The sequence below is a fragment of the Callionymus lyra genome, chromosome 10, assembly GCF_982586985.1.
Source record: "Callionymus lyra chromosome 10, fCalLyr1.hap1.1, whole genome shotgun sequence".
Lineage (NCBI taxonomy): Eukaryota > Metazoa > Chordata > Actinopteri > Syngnathiformes > Callionymidae > Callionymus > Callionymus lyra.
Window position 1 is genome coordinate 29,264,801 of NC_141827.1, and position 27,180 is coordinate 29,291,980.

Consider the following 27,180-nt stretch of genomic DNA (forward strand, 5'->3'; position numbering starts at 1 on the left):
TCTAAAAGGAATTTTTTCCTCGCCATTGCTCACTGTACAGCTCACTGTACAGTGTTTTGTTTCTTGCTCTTTGTTGAATTGCTGGGATCTATTTTTCCCTAATCAACTGTAGTCTTATTTCAACTGTATAGTGTCTTGAGATAACTTTGTTATGATAAGACACTTTAAATAAAATTGAATTGAATTGAATTTTAATGTTGGAGTTTTGAAGAGGTAAAAAAAAAACAAACTAATGATGTTGGAGTTTTGAAGAGGTAAAAAAAAAATAATAATAATCATTTAGGAGTTTTGAAGGGGGTAACAAAAAAAGAAATCTTTTAATGGTGGAGTTTTGAAGAGGTAAAAAAAAAAATAATAATAATAATAATGTTGGAGTTTTGAAGAGGTAAAAAAAAAAAAAATCTTTTAATGTTGGAGTTTTGAAGAGGTAAAAAAAAAAAAATCTTTAATGTCGGAGTTTTGAAGAGGTAAAAAAAAGAAATCTTTTAATGTTGGAGATTTGAAGAGGTAAAGAAAAAGAAATCTTTTAATGTTGGACTTTTGAAGAGGTAGAAAAAAAAGACATCTTTTAATGTTGGACTTTTGAAGAGGTAAAAAAAAAAGGAAATCTTTTAATGTTGGAGTTCAGAAGAGGTAGAAAAACAAGAAATCTTTTAATTTTGGAGTTTTGAAGAGGTAAAAAAAGAGAAATCTTTTAATGTTGGAGTTTTAAAGAGGTAATAATAATAATAATGTTGAAGTTTTGAATAATAATAATAATAATTTAGGAGTTTTGAAGAGGTAGAAAAAAAATGTTGGAGTTTTGAATAGGTGAAAAAAATAATAAGAATAATAATGTTGGAGTTTTGAAGAGGTAAAAAAAAACAATATAATGTTGGAGTTTTGAAGAGGTAAAAAAAAAAATAATCTTCGAGTTTTGAAGAGGTAAAAAAAAAGAGACATCTTTTATTGTTGGAGTTTTAAGAGCTAAAATAAAAGAGACATCTTTTATCCTTTTTTTTATCCTCATGACATGGGGGAGGTGGGCTGTGGCTGTTGGGGAGGGTCTACAGTTCAAAGAATGGGGGCCGTTCCCGGACGGCTGCAGCCCCATTACCCCCGCCCTGCCCGCACAACCGTGGCCCCCCTGTGACCCGGGGGACTCTCACCGGAGGACCTGAGCCGGTGCCTGGCCATTGCTCCCCCGGGCTCATGCGGTGGCACTCGACCCGGCTACTGGCCGTGTCCGCAGGGTATTGGGGGGGGCTCTGCTGCCGCTGCTGTGGTGGATCCCTATCTCCTTGGCTCGGTCCCCTGCTATGGACTTGGTGGCAGCGTGACGGTCTGGGGGTCTTCCGTGGCCCGGCCTGGCCCCGGGGCTCTATCCCCTGACTGGTTCTTCTGGCTGTCCCTCTGCCTCCGTGCCTGCGCCTGGTGCCTCCCCCTCTTTGCTTCCTCGGTCGTCCTCGCCTGTGCTTGCCCTCTCGCGCCCCCGGTGGTGGTCCGCCTTCTCGCTGGTGTTTGGGGTCGGCTCTGGTGGTTATCTCGCCTGCCGGGTCCTGGTCTCCCGCAGGTTCCTGCCGCGGCTTGGGCCCCCGTGTCTGGATCCTGCTGTGCTAGGTATGTGCCCTCTGGCCTGGCTATTTCAACCTCCCCCGCCCCCTCCCCTCTATTTATCTTCACCCGTCACCGGAGTCTGTATACCTGTGTATTGTATACATTTGTCCCAAACCCACACCTTTTTATTTCTCGCCCGGAGCCCCAGGGATCCACCTCCAGAGCTGCTGCTGATCCAGGATCTTCACCACGTCATCAGATCCCGAGTTCACTCCAGCACCCCTATGGACTCTCCTACACTCTCCTCTTTTCTCTCACTATATCCTCCCTCACTCCTCTCCTTATCCATCTGTCTACCCCCCCATCCTTCTTCCCAGCCGGTCAAAGCGGCAGGCCGTCAACAATGAGTCTGGTTCCGCTCGAGGTTTCTGCCTTCTAAAAGGAATTTTTTCCTCGCCATTGCTCACTGTACAGCTCACTGTACAGTGTTTTGTTTCTTGCTCTTTGTTGAATTGCTGGGATCTATTTTTCCCTAATCAACTGTAGTCTTATTTCAACTGTATAGTGTCTTGAGATAACTTTGTTATGATAAGACACTTTAAATAAAATTGAATTGAATTGAATTTTAATGTTGGAGTTTTGAAGAGGTAAAAAAAAAATAATAATAATCATTTAGGAGTTTTGAAGGGGGTAACAAAAAAAGAAATCTTTTAATGGTGGAGTTTTGAAGAGGTAAAAAAAAAAATAATAATAATAATAATGTTGGAGTTTTGAAGAGGTAAAAAAAAAAAAAATCTTTTAATGTTGGAGTTTTGAAGAGGTAAAAAAAAAAAAATCTTTAATGTCGGAGTTTTGAAGAGGTAAAAAAAAGAAATCTTTTAATGTTGGAGATTTGAAGAGGTAAAGAAAAAGAAATCTTTTAATGTTGGACTTTTGAAGAGGTAGAAAAAAAAGACATCTTTTAATGTTGGACTTTTGAAGAGGTAAAAAAAAAAGGAAATCTTTTAATGTTGGAGTTCAGAAGAGGTAGAAAAACAAGAAATCTTTTAATTTTGGAGTTTTGAAGAGGTAAAAAAAGAGAAATCTTTTAATGTTGGAGTTTTAAAGAGGTAATAACAATAATAATGTTGAAGTTTTGAATAATAATAATAATAATTTAGGAGTTTTGAAGAGGTAGAAAAAAAATGTTGGAGTTTTGAATAGGTGAAAAAAATAATAAGAATAATAATGTTGGAGTTTTGAAGAGGTAAAAAAAAACAATATAATGTTGGAGTTTTGAAGAGGTAAAAAAAAAGAGACATCTTTTATTGTTGGAGTTTTAAGAGCTAAAATAAAAGAGACATCTTTTATCCTTTTTTTTATCCTCATGACATGGGGGAGGTGGGCTGTGGCTGTTGGGGAGGGTCTACAGTTCAAAGAATGGGGGCCGTTCCCGGACGGCTGCAGCCCCATTACCCCCGCCCTGCCCGCACAACCGTGGCCCCCCTGTGACCCGGGGGACTCTCACCGGAGGACCTGAGCCGGTGCCTGGCCATTGCTCCCCCGGGCTCATGCGGTGGCACTCGACCCGGCTACTGGCCGTGTCCGCAGGGTATTGGGGGGGGCTCTGCTGCCGCTGCTGTGGTGGATCCCTATCTCCTTGGCTCGGTCCCCTGCTATGGACTTGGTGGCAGCGTGACGGTCTGGGGGTCTTCCGTGGCCCGGCCTGGCCCCGGGGCTCTATCCCCTGACTGGTTCTTCTGGCTGTCCCTCTGCCTCCGTGCCTGCGCCTGGTGCCTCCCCCTCTTTGCTTCCTCGGTCGTCCTCGCCTGTGCTTGCCCTCTCGCGCCCCCGGTGGTGGTCCGCCTTCTCGCTGGTGTTTGGGGTCGGCTCTGGTGGTTATCTCGCCTGCCGGGTCCTGGTCTCCCGCGGGTTCCTGCCGCGGCTTGGGCCCCCGTGTCTGGATCCTGCTGTGCTAGGTATGTGCCCTCTGGCCTGGCTATTTCAACCTCCCCCGCCCCCTCCCCTGTATTTATCTTCACCCGTCACCGGAGTCTGTATACCTGTGTATTGTATACATTTGTCCCAAACCCACACCTTTTTATTTCTCGCCCGGAGCCCCAGGGATCCACCTCCAGAGCTGCTGCTGATCCAGGGATCCACCTCCAGAGCTGCTGCTGATCCAGGATCTTCACCACGTCATCAGATCCCGAGTTCACTCCAGCACCCCCATGGACTCTCCTACACTCTCCTCTTTTCTCTCACTATATCCTCCCTCACTCCTCTCCTTATCCATCTGTCTACCCCCCCATCCTTCTTCCCAGCCGGTCAAAGCGGCAGGCCGTCAACAATGAGTCTGGTTCCGCTCGAGGTTTCTGCCTTCTAAAAGGAATTTTTTCCTCGCCATTGCTCACTGTACAGCTCACTGTACAGTGTTTTGTTTCTTGCTCTTTGTTGAATTGCTGGGATCTATTTTTCCCTAATCAACTGTAGTCTTATTTCAACTGTATAGTGTCTTGAGATAACTTTGTTATGATAAGACACTTTAAATAAAATTGAATTGAATTGAATTTTAATGTTGGAGTTTTGAAGAGGTAAAAAAAAACAAACTAATGATGTTGGAGTTTTGAAGAGGTAAAAAAATAAAAATAATAATCATTTAGGAGTTTTGAAGGGGGTAACAAAAAAAGAAATCTTTTAATGGTGGAGTTTTGAAGAGGTAAAAAAAAAAATAATAATAATAATAATGTTGGAGTTTTGAAGAGGTAAAAAAAATAATAATAATAATAATGTTGGAGTTCTGAAGAGGTAAAAAAAAAAGAAATCTTTTAATATTGGAGTTTTGAAGAGGTTAAAAGAAAGAAAAAAAATGTTGGAGTTTTGAAGAGGTAAAAAAATAAATATATATATTTAATGTTGGAGTTTTGAAGAGGTAAAAAAAGAAAGAAAAAAATGTTGGAGTTTTGAAGAGGTGAAAATAGAAAGAAATCTTTTAATGTTGGAGTTTTGAAGAGGTAAAAAGAAAAAAAAATGTTGGAGTTTTGAAGAGGTGAAAATAGAAAGAAATCTTTTAATGTTGGAGTTTTGAAGAGGTAAAAAAAAGAAATCTTTTAATGTTGGAGTTCTAAAGAGGTAAAAAAAAAAAACTTTTAATGTTGGAGTTTTGAAGAGGTAAAAAAAAAAGAAATCTTTTAATGTTGGAGTTTTGAAGAGGTAAAAAAAAGAAATCTTTTATCGTTGGACTTTTGAAGAGGTAAAAAAAAAATAATAATAATGTTGGAGTTTTGAAGAGGTAAATAAAAAAAGAAATCTTTTAATGTTGGAGTTTTGAAGAGGTTAAAAGAAAGAAAATGTAATGTTGGAGTATTGAAGAGGTAAAAAAAGAAAGAAAAAAAATGTTGGAGTTTTGAAGAGGTAAAAAAAAAAAAAAAAAAATTAATGTTGGAGTTTTGAAGAGGTAAAAAAGAAATAAATCTTTTAATGTTGGAGTTTTGAAGAGGTTAAAAGAAAAAAAAAAGTTGGAGATTTGAAGAGGTAAAAAAATAAATGTATATATTTAATGTTGGAGTTTTGAAGAGGTAAAAAAAGAAAGAAAAAAAATGTTGGAGTTTTGAAGAGGTAAATATATATATATATATATATATATATATATATATATATATATATATATTGTTGGAGTTTTGAAGAGGTAAAAAAATTATAATAATAATGTTGGAGTTTTGAAGAGGTAAAAAAAAAAGAAATATTTTAATGTTGGAGTTTTGAAGAGGTAAAAAAAAGAAATCTTTTAATGTTGGAGTTCTAAAGATGTAAAAAAAAAAAAACTTTTAATGTTGGAGTTTTGAAGAGGTAAAAAAAAGAAATCTTTTAATGTTGGAGTTTTGAAGAGGTAAAAAAATATATATTTTAATGTTGGAGTTTTGAAGAGGTAAATATATATATATATATATATATATATATATTGTTGGAGATTTGAAGAGGTAAAAAAAGAAAAATAATAATGTTGGAGTTTTGAAGAGGTAAAAAAAAAAGAAATCTTTTAATGTTGGACTTTTGAACAGGTAAAAAAAAGAAATCTTTTATCGTTGGACTTTTGAAGAGGTAAAAAAAAAGAAATCATTTAATGTTGGAGTTTTATAGAGGTAAAAAAATAATAATAATAATAATAAAAATGTTGGAGTTTTGAAGAGGCAAAAAAAGTAAGAAATCTTTTAATGTTGGAGTTTTGAAGAGGTAAAAATAATAATAATAATAATAATAATGTTGGAGTTTTGAAGAGGTAAAAAAAAAAAGAAATCTTTTAATGTTGGTGTTTTGAAGAGGTTAAAAGAAAGAAAAAAAAATGTTGGAGTTTTGAAGAGGTAAAAAAAAAAAAAATTTAATGTTTGAGTATTGAAGAGGTAAAAAAAGAAAGAAAAAAAATGTTGGAGTTTTGAAGAGGTAAAAAAAAGAAATCTTTTAATGTTGGAGTTCTAAAGAGGTAAAAAAATAAATATATATATTAAATGTTGGAGTTTTGAAGAGGTAAATATATATATATATATATATATATATATATATATATATATATTGTTGGAGTTTTGAAGAGGTAAAAAAAAAAGGAAATCTTGTAATGTTGGAGTTTTGAAGAGGTAAAAAAAAAAAAATCTTTTAATGTTGGAGTTTTGAAGAGGTAAAAAAAAAGAAAATCTTTAATGTCGGAGTTTTGAAGAGGTAAAAAAAAGAAATCTTTTAATGTTGGAGATTTGAAGAGGTAAAGAAAAAGAAATCTTTTAATGTTGGACTTTTGAAGAGGTAAAAAAAAAGAAATCTTTTAATGTTGGACTTTTGAAGAGGTAAAAAAAAAAGGAAATCTTTTAATGTTCGAGTTCAGAAGAGGTAGAAAAACAAGAAATCTTTTAATGTTGGAGTTTTGAAGAGGTAAAAAAAGAGAAATCTTTTAACGTTGGAGTTTTAAAGAGGTAATAATAATAATAATGTTGAAGTTTTGAATAATAATAATAATAATTTAGGAGTTTTGAAGAGGTAGAAAAAAAATGTTGGAGTTTTGAATAGGTGAAAAAAATAATAAGAATAATAATGTTGGAGTTTTGAAGAGGTAAAAAAAAAACAATATAATGTTGGAGTTTTGAAGAGGTAAAAAAAAAATTAATCTTCGAGTTTTGAAGAGGTAAAAAAAAAGAGACATCTTTTAATGTTGGAGTTTTAAGAGCTAAATTAAAAGAGACATCTTTTATCCTTTTTTTTATCCTCATGACATGGGGGAGGTGGGCTGTGGCTGTTGGGGAGGGTCTACAGTTCAAAGAATGGGGGCCGTTCCCGGACGGCTGCAGCCCCATTACCCCCGCCCTGCCCGCACAACCGTGGCCCCCCTGTGACCCGGGGGACTCTCACCGGAGGACCTGAGCCGGTGCCTGGCCATTGCTCCCCCGGGCTCATGCGGTGGCACTCGACCCGGCTACTGGCCGTGTCCGCAGGGTATTGGGGGGGGCTCCGCTGCCGCTGCTGTGGTGGATCCCTATCTCCTTGGCTTGGTCCCCTGCTATGGACTTGGTGGCAGCGTGACGGTCTGGGGGTCTTCCGTGGCCCGGCCTGGCCCCGGGGCTCTATCCCCTGACTGGTTCTTCTGGCTGTCCCTCTGCCTCCGTGCCTGCGCCTGGTGCCTCCCCCTCTTTGCTTCCTCGGTCGTCCTCGCCTGTGCTTGCCCTCTCGCGCCCCCGGTGGTGGTCCGCCTTCTCGCTGGTGTTTGGGGTCGGCTCTGGTGGTTATCTCGCCTGCCGGGTCCTGGTCTCCCGCGGGTTCCTGCCGCGGCTTGGGCCCCCGTGTCTGGATCCTGCTGTGCTAGGTATGTGCCCTCTGGCCTGGCTATTTCAACCTCCCCCGCCCCCTCCCCTGTATTTATCTTCACCCGTCACCGGAGTCTGTATACCTGTGTATTGTATACATTTGTCCCAAACCCACACCTTTTTATTTCTCGCCCGGAGCCCCAGGGATCCACCTCCAGAGCTGCTGCTGATCCAGGGATCCACCTCCAGAGCTGCTGCTGATCCAGGATCTTCACCACGTCATCAGATCCCGAGTTCACTCCAGCACCCCCATGGACTCTCCTACACTCTCCTCTTTTCTCTCACTATATCCTCCCTCACTCCTCTCCTTATCCATCTGTCTACCCCCCTATCCTTCTTCCCAGCCGGTCAAAGCGGCAGGCCGTCAACAATGAGTCTGGTTCCGCTCGAGGTTTCTGCCTTCTAAAAGGAATTTTTTCCTCGCCATTGCTCACTGTACAGCTCACTGTACAGTGTTTTGTTTCTTGCTCTTTGTTGAATTGCTGGGATCTATTTTTCCCTAATCAACTGTAGTCTTATTTCAACTGTATAGTGTCTTGAGATAACTTTGTTATGATAAGACACTTTAAATAAAATTGAATTGAATTGAATTTTAATGTTGGAGTTTTGTAGAGGTAACAAAAAAAGAAATCTTTTAATGTTGGAGTTTTGAAGAGGTACAAAAAAAGAAATCTTTTAATGTTGGAGTTTTGAAGAGGTAAATATATATATATATATATTGTTGGAGTTTTGAAGAGGTAAAAAAAAAAAAAATCTTTTAATGTTGGAGTTTTGAAGAGGTAATAAAAAAGAAATCTTTTAATGTTGCAGTTCTAAAGAGGTAAAAAAAAAAAATCTTTTAATGTTGGAGTTTTGAAGAGGTAAATATATATATATATATATATATATATATATATATATATATATATATATATATATATATTGTTGGAGTTTTGAAGAGGTAAAAAAAAATAAAAATAATAATGTTGGAGTTTTGAAGAGGTAAAAAAAAAAAGAAATCTTTTAATGTTGGAGTTTTGAAGAGGTAAAAAAAAGAAATCTTTTATCGTTGGACTTTTGAAGAGGTAAAAAAAAAGAAATCATTTAATGTTGGAGTTTTATAGAGGTAAAAAAATAATAGTAATATTAATAAAAATGTTGGAGTTTTGAAGAGGTAAAAAAAGAAAGAAATCTTTTAATGTTGGAGTTTTGAAGAGGTAAAAAAAAATAATAATAATAATGTTGGAGTTTTGAAGAGGTAAAAAAAAAAAAATAATAATGTTGGAGTTTTGAAGAGGTAAATAAAAAAAGAAATATTTTAATGTTGGAGTTTTGAAGAGGTTAAAAGAAAGAAAAAAAATGTTGGAGTTTTGAAGAGGTAAAAAAAAAAAAAAAGTAATGTTGGAGTATTGAAGAGGTAAAAAAAGAAAGAAAAAAAATGTTGGAGTATTGAAGAGGTAAAAAAAATAATAATAATAATGTTGGAGTTTTGAAGAGGTAAAAAAGAAATAAATCTTTTAATGTTGGAGTTTTGAAGAGGTAAAAAAATAAATATATATATTTAATGTTGGAGTTTTGAAGAGGTAAAAAAAAAGAAATCTTTTAATGTTGGAGTTTTGAAGAGGTAAAAAAAAGAAATCTTTTATCGTTGGACTTTTGAAGAGGTAAAAAAATAAATATATATATTTAATGTTGGAGTTTTGAAGAGGTAAAAAAAAAGAAATCTTTTAATGTTGGAGTTTTGAAGAGGTAAAAAAAAGAAATCTTTTATCGTTGGACTTTTGAAGAGGTAAAAAAAAAGAAATCATTTAATGTTGGAGTTTTATAGAGGTAAAAAAATAATAATAATAATAATAAAAATGTTGGAGTTTTGAAGAGGTAAAAAAAGAAAGAAATCTTTTAATGTTGGAGTTTTGAAGAGGTAAAAAAAAAAAATAATAATAATGTTGGAGTTTTGAAGAGGTAAAAAAAAAATAATAATAATGTTGGAGTTTTGAAGAGGTAAATAAAAAAAGAAATCTTTTAATGTTGGAGTTTTGAAGAGGTTAAAAGAAAGAAAAAAAATGTTGGAGTTTTGAAGAGGTAAAAAAAAAAAAAATGTAATGTTGGAGTATTGAAGAGGTAAAAAAAGAAAGAAAAAAAATGTTGGAGTTTTGAAGAGGTAAAAAAAAAATAAATAATAATGTTGGAGTTTTGAAGAGGTGAAAAAGAAATAAATCTTTTAATGTTGGAGTTTTGAAGAGGTTAAAAAAAAAAAAAAGTTGGAGATTTGAAGAGGTAAAAAAATAAATATATATATTTAATGTTGGAGTTTTGAAGAGGTGAAAATAGAAAGAAATCTTTTAATGTTGGAGTTTTGAAGAGGTAAAAAAAAGAAATCTTTTAATGTTGGAGTTCTAAAGAGGTAAAAAAAAAAAAATCTTTTAATGTTGGAGTTTTGAAGAGGTAAATATATATATATATACATATATATATATATATATATATATATATATATATATATATATATATATATATATATATATGTATATATATATATATATATATATATTGTTGGAGTTTTGAAGAGGTAAAAAAATTATAATAATAATGTTGGAGTTTTGAAGATGTAAAAAAAAAGAAATCTTTTAATGTTGGAGTTTTGAAGAGGTAAAAAAAAGAAATCTTTTATCGTTGGACTTTTGAAGAGGTAAAAAAAAAGAAATCATTTAATGTTGGAGTTTTATAGAGGTAAAAAAAAAAAAATAATAATAATAAAAATGTTGGAGTTTTGAAGAGGTAAAAAAAGAAAGAAATCTTTTAATGTTGGAGTTTTGAAGAGGTAAAAATAATAATAATAATAATGTTGGAGTTTTGAAGAGGTAAAAAAAATAATAATAATAATGTTTGAGTTGTGAAGAGGTAAAAAAAATAATAATAATGTTGGAGTTTTGAAGAGGTAAATAAAAAAAGAAATATTTTAATGTTGGAGTTTTGAAGATGTAAAAAAAAAAAAAAAAAGTAATGTTGGAGTATTGAAGAGGTAAAAAAAGAAAGAAAAAAAATGTTGGAGTTTTGAAGAGGTAAAAAAAAAAAAAAATTAATGTTGGAGTTTTGAAGAGGTAAAGAAGAAATAAATCTTTTAATGTTGGAGTTTTGAAGAGATAAAAAAAAAGAAATCTTTTAATGTTGGAGTTTTGAAGAGGTAAAAAAAAAGAAATCTTTTAATGTTGGAGTTCTAAAGAGGTAAAAAAAAAAAACTTTTAACGTTGGAGTTTTGAAGAGGTAAATATATATATATATATATATATATATATATATATATATATATATATATATTGTTGGAGTTTTGAAGAGGTAAAAAAATTATAATAATAATGTTGGAGTTTTGAAGAGGTAAAAAAAAAAGAAATCTTTTAATGTTGGAGTTTTGAAGAGGTAAAAAAAAGAAATCTTTTATCGTTGGACTTTTGAAGAGGTAAAAAAAAAGAAATCATTTAATGTTGGAGTTTTATAGAGGTAAAAAAAAATAAATAATAATAATAAAGTGTTGGAGTTTTGAAGAGGTAAAAAAAGAAAGAAATCTTTTAATGTTGGAGTTTTGAAGAGGTAAAAATAATAATAATAATAATAATAATGTTGGAGTTTTGAAGAGGTAAAAAAAAAAAAATTGAGTTTTGAAGAGGTAAAAAAAATAATAAAAAAAATTGAGTTTTGAAGAGCTAAAAAAAAATAAAAAAAATTGTGGAGTTTTGAAGAGGTAAAAAAAAAAAAAAAAAAATTTAGGAGTTTTGAAGAGGTAAAAAAAAAAAAAAAAAAAGTTGGAGTTTTGAAGAGGTAAAAAAAATAAATAAAAAAAATTGTGGAGTTTTGAAGAGGAAAAAAAAGGAACAAAAAATCAATGTTGGAGTTTTGAAGAGGTAAAAAAAAAAAAAAGTTGGAGTTTTGAAGAGGTAAAAAAAAAAAAAAGTTGGAGTTTTGAAGAGGAAAAAAAAATTAAAAAAAATTTAGGAGTTTTGAAGAGGTAAAAAAAAAAAAAAGTTGGAGTTTTGAAGAGGAAAAAAAAATTAAAAAAATTTAGGAGTTTTGAAGAGGTAAAAAAAGGAACAAAAAATCAATGTTGGAGTTTTGAATAGGTAAAAAAAAAAAAAAAAAATTGTGGAGTTTTGAAGAGGTAAATAAAAAAAAAAAAAAAATTGTGGAGTTTTGAAGAGGTAAAAAAAAAAAAAAATTTGGAGTTTTGAAGAGGTAAAAAAAGCAACAAAAAATCAATGTTGGAGTTTTGAAGAGGCAAAAAAAAAAAAAAAAATTTTAGTTTTGAAGAGGTAAAAAAAAAAAAAAAAAATTGTGGAGTTTTGAAGAGGTAAAAAAAAAAAAAAAATTGAGTTTTGAAGAGGTAAAAAAAAAAAAAAAAGTTGGAGTTTTGAAGAGGTAAAAAAAAAAAAAAAAATTGTGGAGTTTTGAAGAGGTAAAAAAAAAAAAATTGTGGAGTTTTGAAGAGGTAAAAAAAAAAAAGAAAAAAGTTGGAGTTTTGAAGAGGTAAAAAAAATAAATAAAAAAATGTGTGGAGTTTTGAAGAGGTAAAAAAAAAAAAAAAATTGAGTTTTGAAGAGGTAAAAAAAAAAAAAAAAGTTGGAGTTTTGAAGAGGTAAAAAAAGGAACAAAAAATCAATGTTGGAGTTTTGAAGAGGTAAAAAAAAAAAAAAAAAATTTAGGAGTTTTGAATAGGTAAAAAAAAAAAATTGAGTTTTGAAGAGGTAAAAAAATTTTTTTTAAAAAAATTGAGTTTTGAAGAGGTAAAAAACAAATTAAAAAAAAATTTAGGAGTTTTGAATAGGTAAAAAAAAAAAAATTGAGTTTTGAAGAGGTAAAAAAAAAAAAAAATTGAGTTTTGAAGAGGTAAAAAAAAAAAAAAAAGTTGGAGTTTTGAAGAGGTAAAAAAAAAAAAAAAAAATTGTGGAGTTTTGAAGAGGTAAAAAAAAAAAAAAAAAAAATTGTGGAGTTTTGAAGAGGTAAAAAAAAAAAAAAATTGTGGAGTTTTGAAGAGGTAAAAAAAAAAAAAAAAAAGTTGGAGTTTTGAAGAGGTAAAAAAAATAAATAAAAAAATGTGTGGAGTTTTGAAGAGGTAAAAAAAAAAAAAAAAAATTGAGTTTTGAAGAGGTAAAAAAAAAAAAAAAAGTTGGAGTTTTGAAGAGGTAAAAAAAGTAACAAAAAATCAATGTTGGAGTTTTGAAGAGGTAAAAAAAAAAAAAAAAAAATTTAGGAGTTTTGAATAGGTAAAAAAAAAAAATTGAGTTTTGAAGAGGTAAAAAAAAAATTTTTTAAAAAATTGAGTTTTGAAGAGGTAAAAAACAAATTAAAAAAAAATTTAGGAGTTTTGAAGAGGTAAAAAAAAAAAATTGAGTTTTGAAGAGGTAAAAAAAAAAAAAAAAAAAAAAATTGTGGAGTTTTGAAGAGGTAAAAAAAAAAAAAAAAATTGTGGAGTTTTGAAGAGGTAAAAAAAAAAAAAAAATTGGGAGTTTTGAAGAGGTAAAAAAAAAAAAAAAAATTTAGTAGTTTTGAATAGGTAAAAAAAAAAAAAAAATTGGAGTTTTGAAGAGGTAAAAAAAAAATAAAAAATTGGAGTTTTGAAGAGGTAAAAAAAAAATTAAAAAAATTGAGTTTTGAAGAGGTAAAAAAAAAAAAAAAAGTTGGAGTTTTGAAGAGGTAAAAAAAAAAAAAAAAATTGTGGAGTTTTGAAGAGGTAAAAAAAAAAAAATTGTGGAGTTTTGAAGAGGTAAAAAAAAAAAAAATTGTGGAGTTTTGAAGAGGTAAAAAAAAAAAAGAAAAAAGTTGGAGTTTTGAAGAGGTAAAAAAAATAAATAAAAAATGTGTGGAGTTTTGAATAGGTAAAAAAAAAAAAAAAAAAATTGAGTTTTGAAGAGGTAAAAAAAAAAAAAAAAGTTGGAGTTTTGAAGAGGTAAAAAAAGGAACAAAAAATCAATGTTGGAGTTTTGAAGAGGTAAAAAAAAAAAAAAAAAATTTAGGAGTTTTGAATAGGTAAAAAAAAAAAAATTGAGTTTTGAAGAGGTAAAAAAAAAATTTAAAAAAAAATTGAGTTTTGAAGAGGTAAAAAACAAATTAAAAAAAAATTTAGGAGTTTTGAATAGGTAAAAAAAAAAAAATTGAGTTTTGAAGAGGTAAAAAAAAAAAAAAAAAAAAAAATTGTGGAGTTTTGAAGAGGTAAAAAAAAAAAAAAAAAAATTGTGGAGTTTTGAAGAGGTAAAAAAAAAAAAAAAAAAAAAAAAATTGTGGAGTTTTGAATAGGTAAAAAAAAAAAAAAAAGTTGGAGTTTTGAAGAGGTAAAAAAAGGAACAAAAAATCAATGTTGGAGTTTTGAATAGGTAAAAAAAAAAAAAAAAAAAATTGTGGAGTTTTGAAGAGGTAAAAAAAAAAAAAAAAAAAAAAAATTGTGGAGTTTTGAAGAGGTAAAAAAAAAAAAAAAAAATTGTGGAGTTTTGAAGAGGTAAAAAAAAATAAAAAAAAATTTAGGAGTTTTGAATAGGTAAAAAAAAAAATTGAGTTTTGGAGAGGTAAAAAAAAAATTTTTTAAAAAATTGAGTTTTGAAGAGGTAAAAAAAAAATTTAAAAAAAATTTAGGAGTTTTGAATAGGTAAAAAAAAAAAATTGAGTTTTGAAGAGGTAAAAAAAAAAAAAAAAAAAAAAATTGTGGAGTTTTGAAGAGGTAAAAAAAAAAAAAAAAGTTGGAGTTTTGAAGAGGTAAAAAAAGGAACAAAAAATCAATGTTGGAGTATTGAATAGGTAAAAAAAAAAAAAAAAAAAATTGTGGAGTTTTGAAGAGGTAAAAAAAAAAAAAATTTTGGAGTTTTGAAGAGGTAAAAAAAAAAAAAAAATTTAGGAGTTTTGAAGAGGTAAAAAAAGCAACAAAAAATCAATGTTGGAGTTTTGAATAGGTAAAAAAAAAAAAAAAAAAAATTGTGGAGTTTTGAAGAGGTAAAAAAAAATAAAAAATTTGGAGTTTTGAAGAGGTAAAAAAAGCAACAAAAAATCAATGTTGGAGTTTTGAAGAGGTAAAAAAAAAAAAAAAAAAAATTTAGGAGTTTTGAAGAGGTAAAAAAAAAAAAAAAATTGTGGAGTTTTGAAGAGGTAAAAAAAAAAAAAAATTGAGTTTTGAAGAGGTAAAAAAAAAAAAAAAAGTTGGAGTTTTGAAGAGGTAAAAAAAAAAAAAAAAAATTGTGGAGTTTTGAAGAGGTAAAAAAAAAAAAAAAAAAAAATTGTGGAGTTTTGAAGAGGTAAAAAAAAAAAAAAATTGTGGAGTTTTGAAGAGGTAAAAAAAAAAAAAAAAAAGTTGGAGTTTTGAAGAGGTAAAAAAAATAAATAAAAAAATGTGTGGAGTTTTGAAGAGGTAAAAAAAAAAAAAAAAAATTGAGTTTTGAAGAGGTAAAAAAAAAAAAAAAAGTTGGAGTTTTGAAGAGGTAAAAAAAGGAACAAAAAATCAATGTTGGAGTTTTGAAGAGGTAAAAAAAAAAAAAAAAAAATGTAGGAGTTTTGAATAGGTAAAAAAAAAAAATTGAGTTTTGAAGAGGTAAAAAAAAAATTTTTTAAAAAATTGAGTTTTGAAGAGGTAAAAAACAAATTAAAAAAAAATTTAGGAGTTTTGAAGAGGTAAAAAAAAAAAATTGAGTTTTGAAGAGGTAAAAAAAAAAAAAAAAAAAAAATTGTGGAGTTTTGAAGAGGTAAAAAAAAAAAAAAAAAATTGTGGAGTTTTGAAGAGGTAAAAAAAAAAAAAAATTGGGAGTTTTGAAGAGGTAAAAAAAAATAAAAAAATTTAGTAGTTTTGAATAGGTAAAAAAAAAAAAAAATTGGAGTTTTGAAGAGGTAAAAAAAAAATAAAAAATTGGAGTTTTGAAGAGGTAAAAAAAAAATTAAAAAAATTGAGTTTTGAAGAGGTAAAAAAAAAAAAAAAGTTGGAGTTTTGAAGAGGTAAAAAAAAAAAAAAAATTGTGGAGTTTTGAAGAGGTAAAAAAAAAAAAATTGTGGAGTTTTGAAGAGGTAAAAAAAAAAAAATTGTGGAGTTTTGAAGAGGTAAAAAAAAAAAGAAAAAAGTTGGAGTTTTGAAGAGGTAAAAAAAATAAATAAAAAAATGTGTGGAGTTTTGAAGAGGTAAAAAAAAAAAAAAAAATTGAGTTTTGAAGAGGTAAAAAAAAAAAAAAAAGTTGGAGTTTTGAAGAGGTAAAAAAAAAAAGAAATCTTTTAATGTTGGTGTTTTGAAGAGGTTAAAAGAAAGAAAAAAAAATGTTGGAGTTTTGAAGAGGTAAAAAAAAAAAAAAATTTAATGTTTGAGTATTGAAGAGGTAAAAAAAGAAAGAAAAAAAATGTTGGAGTTTTGAAGAGGTTAAAAAAAAGAAATCTTTTAATGTTGGAGTTCTAAAGAGGTAAAAAAATAAATATATATATTAAATGTTGGAGTTTTGAAGAGGTAAATATATATATATATATATATATATATATATATATATATATATATATATATTGTTGGAGTTTTGAAGAGGTAAAAAAAAAAGGAAATCTTGTAATGTTGGAGTTTTGAAGAGGTAAAAAAAAAAAAATCTTTTAATGTTGGAGTTTTGAAGAGGTAAAAAAAAAGAAAATCTTTAATGTCGGAGTTTTGAAGAGGTAAAAAAAAGAAATCTTTTAATGTTGGAGATTTGAAGAGGTAAAGAAAAAGAAATCTTTTACTGTTGGACTTTTGAAGAGGTAAAAAAAAAGAAATCTTTTAATGTTGGACTTTTGAAGAGGTAAAAAAAAAAGGAAATCTTTTAATGTTCGAGTTCAGAAGAGGTAGAAAAACAAGAAATCTTTTAATGTTGGAGTTTTGAAGAGGTAAAAAAAGAGAAATCTTTTAATGTTGGAGTTTTAAAGAGGTAATAATAATAATAATGTTGAAGTTTTGAATAATAATAATAATAATTTAGGAGTTTTGAAGAGGTAGAAAAAAAATGTTGGAGTTTTGAATAGGTGAAAAAAATAATAAGAATAATAATGTTGGAGTTTTGAAGAGGTAAAAAAAAACAATATAATGTTGGAGTTTTGAAGAGGTAAAAAAAAAATTAATCTTCGAGTTTTGAAGAGGTAAAAAAAAAGAGACATCTTTTAATGTTGGAGTTTTAAGAGCTAAATTAAAAGAGACATCTTTTATCCTTTTTTTTATCCTCATGACATGGGGGAGGTGGGCTGTGGCTGTTGGGGAGGGTCTACAGTTCAAAGAATGGGGGCCGTTCCCGGACGGCTGCAGCCCCATTACCCCCGCCCTGCCCGCACAACCGTGGCCCCCCTGTGACCCGGGGGACTCTCACCGGAGGACCTGAGCCGGTGCCTGGCCATTGCTCCCCCGGGCTCATGCGGTGGCACTCGACCCGGCTACTGGCCGTGTCCGCAGGGTATTGGGGGGGGCTCCGCTGCCGCTGCTGTGGTGGATCCCTATCTCCTTGGCTCGGTCCCCTGCTATGGACTTGGTGGCAGCGTGACGGTCTGGGGGTCTTCCGTGGCCCGGCCTGGCCCCGGGGCTCTATCCCCTGACTGGTTCTTCTGGCTGTCCCTCTGCCTCCGTGCCTGCGCCTGGTGCCTCCCCCTCTTTGCTTCCTCGGTCGTCCTCGCCTGTGCTTGCCCTCTCGCGCCCCCGGTGGTGGTCCGCCTTCTCGCTGGTGTTTGGGGTCGGCTCTGGTGGTTATCTCGCCTGCCGGGTCCTGGTCTCCCGAGGGTTCCTGCCGCGGCTTGGGCCCCCGTGTCTGGATCCTGCTGTGCTAGGTATGTGCCCTCTGGCCTGGCTATTTCAACCTCCCCCGCCCCCTCCCCTGTATTTATCTTCACCCGTCACCGGAGTCTGTATACCTGTGTATTGTATACATTTGTCCCAAACCCACACCTTTTTATTTCTCGCCCGGAGCCCCAGGGATCCACCTCCAGAGCTGCTGCTGATCCAGGGATCCACCTCCAGAGCTGCTGCTGATCCAGGATCTTCACCACGTCATCAGATCCCGAGTTCACTCCAGCACCCCCATGGATTCCCTACACTCTCCTCTTTTCTCTCACTATATCCTCCCTCACTCCTCTCCTTATCCATCTGTCTACCCCCCTATCCTTCTTCCCAGCCGGTCAAAGCGGCAGGCCGTCAACAATGAGTCTGGTTCCGCTCGAGGTTTCTGCCTTCTAAAAGGAATTTTTTCCTCGCCATTGCTCACTGTACAGCTCACTGTACAGTGTTTTGTTTCTTGCTCTTTGTTGAATTGCTGGGATCTATTTTTCCCTAATCAACTGTAGTCTTATTTCAACTGTATAGTGTCTTGAGATAACTTTGTTATGATAAGACACTTTAAATAAAATTGAATTGAATTGAATTTTAATGTTGGAGTTTTGAAGAGGTAACAAAAAAAGAAATCTTTTAATGTTGGAGTTTTGAAGAGGTACAAAAAAAGAAATCTTTTAATGTTGGAGTTTTGAAGAGGTAAATATATATATATATATATTGTTGGAGTTTTGAAGAGGTAAAAAAAAAAGAAATCTTTTATCGTTGGACTTTTGAAGAGGTAAATATATATATATATATATATATATATATATATATATATATATATATATATATATATATATATATTGTTGGAGTTTTGAAGAGGTAAAAAAAAGAAATCTTTTATCGTTGGACTTTTGAAGAGGTAAAAAAAAAGAAATCATTTAATGTTGGAGTTTTATAGAGGTAAAAAAATAATAGTAATAATAATAAAAATGTTGGAGTTTTGAAGAGGTAAAAAAAGAAAGAAATCTTTTAATGTTGGAGTTTTGAAGAGGTAAAAAAAAATAATAATAATAATGTTGGAGTTTTGAAGAGGTAAAAAAAAAATAATAATAATGTTGGAGTCTTGAAGAGGTAAATAAAAAAAGAAATATTTTAATGTTGCAGTTCTAAAGAGGTAAAAAAAAAAAATCTTTTAATGTTGGAGTTTTGAAGAGGTAAATATATATATATATATATATATATATATATATATATATATATATATATATATATATATATATATATTGTTGGAGTTTTGAAGAGGTAAAAAAAAGAAATCTTTTATCGTTGGACTTTTGAAGAGGTAAAAAAAAAGAAATCATTTAATGTTGGAGTTTTATAGAGGTAAAAAAATAATAGTAATAATAATAAAAATGTTGGAGTTTTGAAGAGGTAAAAAAAGAAAGAAATCTTTTAATGTTGGAGTTTTGAAGAGGTAAAAAAAAATAATAATAATAATGTTGGAGTTTTGAAGAGGTAAAAAAAAAATAATAATAATGTTGGAGTTTTGAAGAGGTAAATAAAAAAAGAAATATTTTAATGTTGGAGTTTTGAAGAGGTTAAAAGAAAGAAAAAAAATGTTGGAGTTTTGAAGAGGTAAAAAAAAAAAAAAAGTAATGTTGGAGTATTGAAGAGGTAAAAAAAGAAAGAAAAAAAATGTTGGAGTATTGAAGAGGTAAAAAAAATAATAATAATAATGTTGGAGTTTTGAAGAGGTAAAAAAGAAATAAATCTTTTAATGTTGGAGTTTTGAAGAGGTTAAAAAAAAAAAAAAGTTGGAGATTTGAAGAGGTAAAAAAATAAATATATATATTTAATGTTGGAGTTTTGAAGAGGTAAAAAAAAAGAAATCTTTTAATGTTGGAGTTTTGAAGAGGTAAAAAAAAGAAATCTTTTATCGTTGGACTTTTGAAGAGGTAAAAAAAAAGAAATCATTTAATGTTGGAGTTTTATAGAGGTAAAAAAATAATAATAATAATAATAAAAATGTTGGAGTTTTGAAGAGGTAAAAAAAGAAAGAAATCTTTTAATGTTGGAGTTTTGAAGAGGTAAAAAAAAAAAATAATAATAATGTTGGAGTTTTGAAGAGGTAAAAAAAAAATAATAATAATGTTGGAGTTTTGAAGAGGTAAATAAAAAAAGAAATCTTTTAATGTTGGAGTTTTGAAGAGGTTAAAAGAAAGAAAAAAAATGTTGGAGTTTTGAAGAGGTAAAAAAAAAAAAAATGTAATGTTGGAGTATTGAAGAGGTAAAAAAAGAAAGAAAAAAAATGTTGGAGTTTTGAAGAGGTAAAAAAAAAAAAAATAATAATGTTGGAGTTTTGAAGAGGTAAAAAAGAAATAAATCTTTTAATGTTGGAGTTTTGAAGAGGTTAAAAAAAAAAAAAAGTTGGAGATTTGAAGAGGTAAAAAAATAAATATATATATTTAATGTTGGAGTTTTGAAGAGGTGAAAATAGAAAGAAATCTTTTAATGTTGGAGTTTTGAAGAGGTAAAAAAAAGAAATCTTTTAATGTTGGAGTTCTAAATAGGTAAAAAAAAAAAAATCTTTTAATGTTGGAGTTTTGAAGAGGTAAATATATATATATATATACATATATATATATATATATATATATATATATATATATATGTATATATATATATATATATATATATATTGTTGGAGTTTTGAAGAGGTAAAAAAATTATAATAATAATGTTGGAGTTTTGAAGATGTAAAAAAAAAGAAATCTTTTAATGTTGGAGTTTTGAAGAGGTAAAAAAAAGAAATCTTTTATCGTTGGACTTTTGAAGAGGTAAAAAAAAAGAAATCATTTAATGTTGGAGTTTTATAGAGGTAAAAAAAAATAAATAATAATAATAAAAATGTTGGAGTTTTGAAGAGGTAAAAAAAGAAAGAAATCTTTTAATGTTGGAGTTTTGAAGAGGTAAAAATAATAATAATAATAATAATAATGTTGGAGTTTTGAAGAGGTAAAAAAAATAATAATAATAATGTTTGAGTTGTGAAGAGGTAAAAAAAATAATAATAATGTTGGAGTTTTGAAGAGGTAAATAAAAAAAGAAATATTTTAATGTTGGAGTTTTGAAGATGTAAAAAAAAAAAAAAAAAGTAATGTTGGAGTATTGAAGAGGTAAAAAAAGAAAGAAAAAAAATGTTGGAGTTTTGAAGAGGTAAAAAAAAAAAAAAAATTAATGTTGGATTTTTGAAGAGGTAAAAAAGAAATAAATCTTTTAATGTTGGAGTTTTGAAGAGGTTAAAAGAAAAAAAATGTTGGAGTTTTGAAGAGGTAAAAAAATAAATATATATATTTAATGTTGGAGTTTTGAAGATGTAAAAAAAGAAAGAAAAAAATGTTGGAGTTTTGAAGAGGTGAAAATAGAAAGAAATCTTTTAATGTTGGAGTTTTGAAGAGGTAAAAAAAAGAAATCTTTTAATGTTGGAGTTCTAAAGAGGTAAAAAAAACAAACTTTTAACGTTGGAGTTTTGAAGAGGTAAATATATATATATATATATATATATATATATATATATATATATTGTTGGAGTTTTGAAGAGGTAAAAAAATTATAATAATAATGTTGGAGTTTTGAAGAGGTAAAAAAAAAAGAAATCTTTTAATGTTGGAGTTTTGAAGAGGTAAAAAAAAGAAATCTTTTATCGTTGGACTTTTGAAGAGGTAAAAAAAAAGAAATCATTTAATGTTGGAGTTTTATAGAGGTAAAAAAAAAAAATAATAATAATAAAGTGTTGGAGTTTTGAAGAGGTAAAAAAAGAAAGAAATCTTTTAATGTTGGAGTTTTGAAGAGGTAAAAATAATAATAATAATAATAATAATGTTGGAGTTTTGAAGAGGTAAAAAAAATAATAATAATAATGTTTGAGTTGTGAAGAGGTAAAAAAAATAATAATAATGTTGGAGTTTTGAAGAGGTAAATAAAAAAAGAAATCTTTTAATGTTGGAGTTTTGAAGATGTAAAAAAAAAAAAAAAAAGTAATGTTGGAGTATTGAAGAGGTAAAAAAAGAAAGAAAAAAAATGTTGGAGTTTTGAAGAGGTAAAAAAATAAATATATATATTTAATGTTGGAGTTTTGAAGAGGTAAAAAAAGAAAGAAAAAAAGTTGGAGTTTTGAAGAGGTGAAAATAGAAAGAAATCTTTTAATGTTGGAGTTTTGAAGAGGTAAAAAAAAGAAATCTTTTAATGTTGGAGTTCTAAAGAGGTAAAAAAAAAAAACTTTTAACGTTGGAGTTTTGAAGAGGTAAATATATATATATATATATATATATATATATATATATATATATATATATTGTTGGAGTTTTGAAGAGGTAAATATATATATATATACATATATATATATATATATATATATATATATATATATATGTATATATATATATATATATATATATATGTATATATATATATATATATATATATATATTGTTGGAGTTTTGAAGAGGTAAAAAAATTATAATAATAATGTTGGAGTTTTGAAGATGTAAAAAAAAAGAAATCTTTTAATGTTGGAGTTTTGAAGAGGTAAAAAAAAGAAATCTTTTATCGTTGGACTTTTGAAGAGGTAAAAAAAAAGAAATCATTTAATGTTGGAGTTTTATAGAGGTAAAAAAAAAATAATAATAATAATAAAAATGTTGGAGTTTTGAAGAGGTAAAAAAAGAAAGAAATCTTTTAATGTTGGAGTTTTGAAGAGGTAAAAATAATAATAATAATAATAATAATGTTGGAGTTTTGAAGAGGTAAAAAAAATAATAATAATAATGTTTGAGTTGTGAAGAGGTAAAAAAAATAATAATAATGTTGGAGTTTTGAAGAGGTAAATAAAAAAAGAAATATTTTAATGTTGGAGTTTTGAAGATGTAAAAAAAAAAAAAAAAAGTAATGTTGGAGTATTGAAGAGGTAAAAAAAGAAAGAAAAAAAATGTTGGAGTTTTGAAGAGGTAAAAAAAATAAAATAATTATGGTTGGAGTTTTGAAGAGGTAAAAAAGAAATAAATCTTTTAATGTTGGAGTTTTGAAGAGGTTAAAAGAAAAAAAATGTTGGAGTTTTGAAGAGGTAAAAAAATAAATATATATATTTAATGTTGGAGTTTTGAAGAGGTAAAAAAAGAAAGAAAAAAATGTTGGAGTTTTGAAGAGGTGAAAATAGAAAGAAATCTTTTAATGTTGGAGTTTTGAAGAGGTAAAAAAAAGAAATCTTTTAATGTTGGAGTTCTAAAGAGGTAAAAAAAACAAACTTTTAACGTTGGAGTTTTGAAGAGGTAAATATATATATATATATATATATATATATATATATTGTTGGAGTTTTGAAGAGGTAAAAAAATTATAATAATAATGTTGGAGTTTTGAAGAGGTAAAAAAAAAAGAAATCTTTTAATGTTGGAGTTTTGAAGAGGTAAAAAAAAGAAATCTTTTATCGTTGGACTTTTGAAGAGGTAAAAAAAAAGAAATCATTTAATGTTGGAGTTTTATAGAGGTAAAAAAAAAAAAATAATAATAATAAAGTGTTGGAGTTTTGAAGAGGTAAAAAAAGAAAGAAATCTTTTAATGTTGGAGTTTTGAAGAGGTAAAAATAATAATAATAATAATAATAATGTTGGAGTTTTGAAGAGGTAAAAAAAAAAATAATAATAATGTTTGAGTTGTGAAGAGGTAAAAAAAATAATAATAATGTTGGAGTTTTGAAGAGGTAAATAAAAAAAGAAATCTTTTAATGTTGGAGTTTTGAAGATGTAAAAAAAAAAAAAAAAAGTAATGTTGGAGTATTTAAGAGGTAAAAAAAGAAAGAAAAAAAATGTTGGAGTTTTGAAGAGGTAAAAAAATAAATATATATATTTAATGTTGGAGTTTTGAAGAGGTAAAAAAAGAAAGAAAAAAAGTTGGAGTTTTGAAGAGGTGAAAATAGAAAGAAATCTTTTAATGTTGGAGTTTTGAAGAGGTAAAAAAAAGAAATCTTTTAATGTTGGAGTTCTAAAGAGGTAAAAAAAAAAAACTTTTAACGTTGGAGTTTTGAAGAGGTAAATATATATATATATATATATATATATATATATATATATATATATATATATTGTTGGAGTTTTGAAGAGGTAAATATATATATATATACATATATATATATATATATATATATATATATATATATATATGTATATATATATATATATATATATATATGTATATATATATATATATATATATATATATTGTTGGAGTTTTGAAGAGGTAAAAAAATTATAATAATAATGTTGGAGTTTTGAAGATGTAAAAAAAAAGAAATCTTTTAATGTTGGAGTTTTGAAGAGGTAAAAAAAAGAAATCTTTTATCGTTGGACTTTTGAAGAGGTAAAAAAAAAGAAATCATTTAATGTTGGAGTTTTATAGAGGTAAAAAAAAAAAAATAATAATAATAAAAATGTTGGAGTTTTGAAGAGGTAAAAAAAGAAAGAAATCTTTTAATGTTGGAGTTTTGAAGAGGTAAAAATAATAATAATAATAATAATAATGTTGGAGTTTTGAAGAGGTAAAAAAAATAATAATAATAATGTTTGAGTTGTGAAGAGGTAAAAAAAATAATAATAATGTTGGAGTTTTGAAGAGGTAAATAAAAAAAGAAATATTTTAATGTTGGAGTTTTGAAGATGTAAAAAAAAAAAAAAAAAGTAATGTTGGAGTATTGAAGAGGTAAAAAAAGAAAGAAAAAAAATGTTGGAGTTTTGAAGAGGTAAAAAAAAAAAAATAATTATGGTTGGAGTTTTGAAGAGGTAAAAAAGAAATAAATCTTTTAATGTTGGAGTTTTGAAGAGGTTAAAAGAAAAAAAATGTTGGAGTTTTGAAGAGGTAAAAAAATAAATATATATATTTAATGTTGGAGTTTTGAAGAGGTAAAAAAAGAAAGAAAAAAATGTTGGAGTTTTGAAGAGGTGAAAATAGAAAGAAATCTTTTAATGTTGGAGTTTTGAAGAGGTAAAAAAAAGAAATCTTTTAATGTTGGAGTTCTAAAGAGGTAAAAAAAAAAAACTTTTAACGTTGGAGTTTTGAAGAGGTAAATATATATATATATATATATATATATATATATATATATATATATTGTTGGAGTTTTGAAGAGGTAAAAAAATTATAATAATAATGTTGGAGTTTTGAAGAGGTAAAAAAAAAAGAAATCTTTTAATGTTGGAGTTTTGAAGAGGTAAAAAAAAGAAATCTTTTATCGTTGGACTTTTGAAGAGGTAAAAAAAAAGAAATCATTTAATGTTGGAGTTTTATAGAGGTAAAAAAAAATAAATAATAATAATAAAGTGTTGGAGTTTTGAAGAGGTAAAAAAAGAAAGAAATCTTTTAATGTTGGAGTTTTGAAGAGGTAAAAATAATAATAATAATAATAATAATGTTGGAGTTTTGAAGAGGTAAAAAAAATAATAATAATAATGTTTGAGTTGTGAAGAGGTAAAAAAAATAATAATAATGTTGGAGTTTTGAAGAGGTAAATAAAAAAAGAAATCTTTTAATGTTGGAGTTTTGAAGATGTAAAAAAAAAAAAAAAAAGTAATGTTGGAGTATTGAAGAGGTAAAAAAAGAAAGAAAAAAAATGTTGGAGTTTTGAAGAGGTAAAAAAAAAAAAAAAAATTAATGTTGGAGTTTTGAAGAGGTAAAAAAGAAATAAATCTTTTAATGTTGGAGTTTTGAAGAGGTTAAAAGAAAAAAAATGTTGGAGTTTTGAAGAGGTAAAAAAATAAATATATATATTTAATGTTGGAGTTTTGAAGAGGTAAAAAAAGAAAGAAAAAAATGTTGGAGTTTTGAAGAGGTGAAAATAGAAAGAAATCTTTTGATGTTGGAGTTTTGAAGAGGTAAAAAAAAGAAATCTTTTAATGTTGGAGTTCTAAAGAGGTAAAAAAAAAAAATCTTTTAACGTTGGAGTTTTGAAGAGGTAAATATATATATATATATATATATATATATATATATATATATATATATATATATATATATATATATATATATATATATATATATATATATATTGTTGGAGTTTTGAAGAGGTAAAAAAATTATAATAATAATGTTGGAGTTTTGAAGAGGTAAAAAAAAAAGAAATCTTTTAATGTTGGAGTTTTGAAGAGGTAAAAAAAAGAAATCTTTTATCGTTGGACTTTTGAAGAGGTAAAAAAAAAGAAATCATTTAATGTTGGAGTTTTATAGAGGTAAAAAAATAATAATAATAATAATAAAAATGTTGGAGTTTTGAAGAGGTAAAAAAAGAAAGAAATCTTTTAATGTTGGAGTTTTGAAGAGATAAAAATAATAATAATAATAATAATGTTGGAGTTTTGAAGAGGTAAAAAAATAATAATAATAATGTTGGAGTTGTGAAGAGGTAAAAAAAAAATAATAATAATGTTGGAGTTTTGAAGAGGTAAATAAAAAAAAATATATTTTAATGTTGGAGTTTTGAAGAGATTAAAAGAAAGAAAAAAAATGTTGGAGTTTTGAAGAGGTAAAAAAAAAAAATGTAATATTGGATTATTGAAGAGGTAAAAAAAGAAATCTTTTAATGTTGGAGTTTTGAAGAGGTAAAAAAAAAAAAAAAAATTAATGTTGGAGTTTTGAAGAGGTAAATATATATATATATATATATATATATATATATATATATATATATATTGTTGGAGTTTTGAAGAGGTAAAAAAATTATAATAATAATGTTGGAGTTTTGAAGAGGTAAAAAAAAAATAATCTTTTAATGTTGGAGTTTTGAAGAGGTAAAAAAAATAAATCTTTTAATGTTAGAGTTCTAAAGAGGTAAAAAAAACAAAATCTTTTAACGTTGGAGTTTTGAAGAGGTAAAAAAAACAAATCTTTTAATGTTGGAGTTTTGAAGAGGTAAAAAAAAATATCTTTTAATGTTGGAGTTTTGAAGAGGTAAATATATATATATATATATATATATTGTTGGAGATTTGAAGAGGTAAAAAAAAAAAATAATAATGTTGGAGTTTTGAAGAGGTAAAAAAAAAAGAAATCTTTTAAAGTTGGAGTTTTGAAGAGGTAAAAAAAAGAAATCTTTTATCGTTGGAGTTTTGAAGAGGTAAAAAAAAAGAAATCATTTAATGTTGGAGTTTTATAGAGGTAAAAAAATAATAATAATAATAATAAAAATGTTGGAGTTTTGAAGAGGTAAAAAAAGAAAGAAATCTTTTAATGTTGGAGTTTTGAAGAGGTAAAAATAATAATAATAATAATAATAATGTTGGAGTTTTGAAGAGGTAAAAAAAAAAAAAAATAATAATGTTGGAGTTTTGAAGAGGTAAATAAAAAAAGAAATCTTTTAATGTTGGAGTTTTGAAGAGGTAAAAATAATAATAATAATAATAATAATGTTGGAGTTGTGAAGAGGTAAAAAAAAATAATAATAATGTTGGAGTTTTGAAGAGGTAAATAAAAAAAGAAATCTTTTAATGTTGGAGTTTTGAAGAGGTTAAAAGAAAGAAAAAAAATGTTGGAGTTTTGAAGAGGTAAAAAAAAAAAAAAAATTAATGTTGGAGTTTTGAAGAGGTAAATATATATATATATATATATATATATATATATATATATATATATATATATATATATATATATGTGTATATATTGTTGGAGTTTTGAAGAGGTAAAAAAATTATAATAATAATGTTGGAGTTTTGAAGAGGTAAAAAAAAAAAAATTGTTTAATGTTGGAGTTTTGAAGAGGTAAAAAAAATAAATCTTTTAATGTTGGAGTTCTAAAGAGGTAAAAAAAAAAAAATCTTTTAACGTTGGAGTTTTGAAGAGGTAAAAAAAACAAATCTTTTAATGTTGGAGTTTTGAAGAGGTAAAAAAAAAAATCTTTTAATGTTGGAGTTTTGAAGAGGTAAATATATATATATATATATAAATATATATATATATATATATATATATATATATATATATATATATATATATATATATATATATATTGTTGGAGATTTGAAGAGG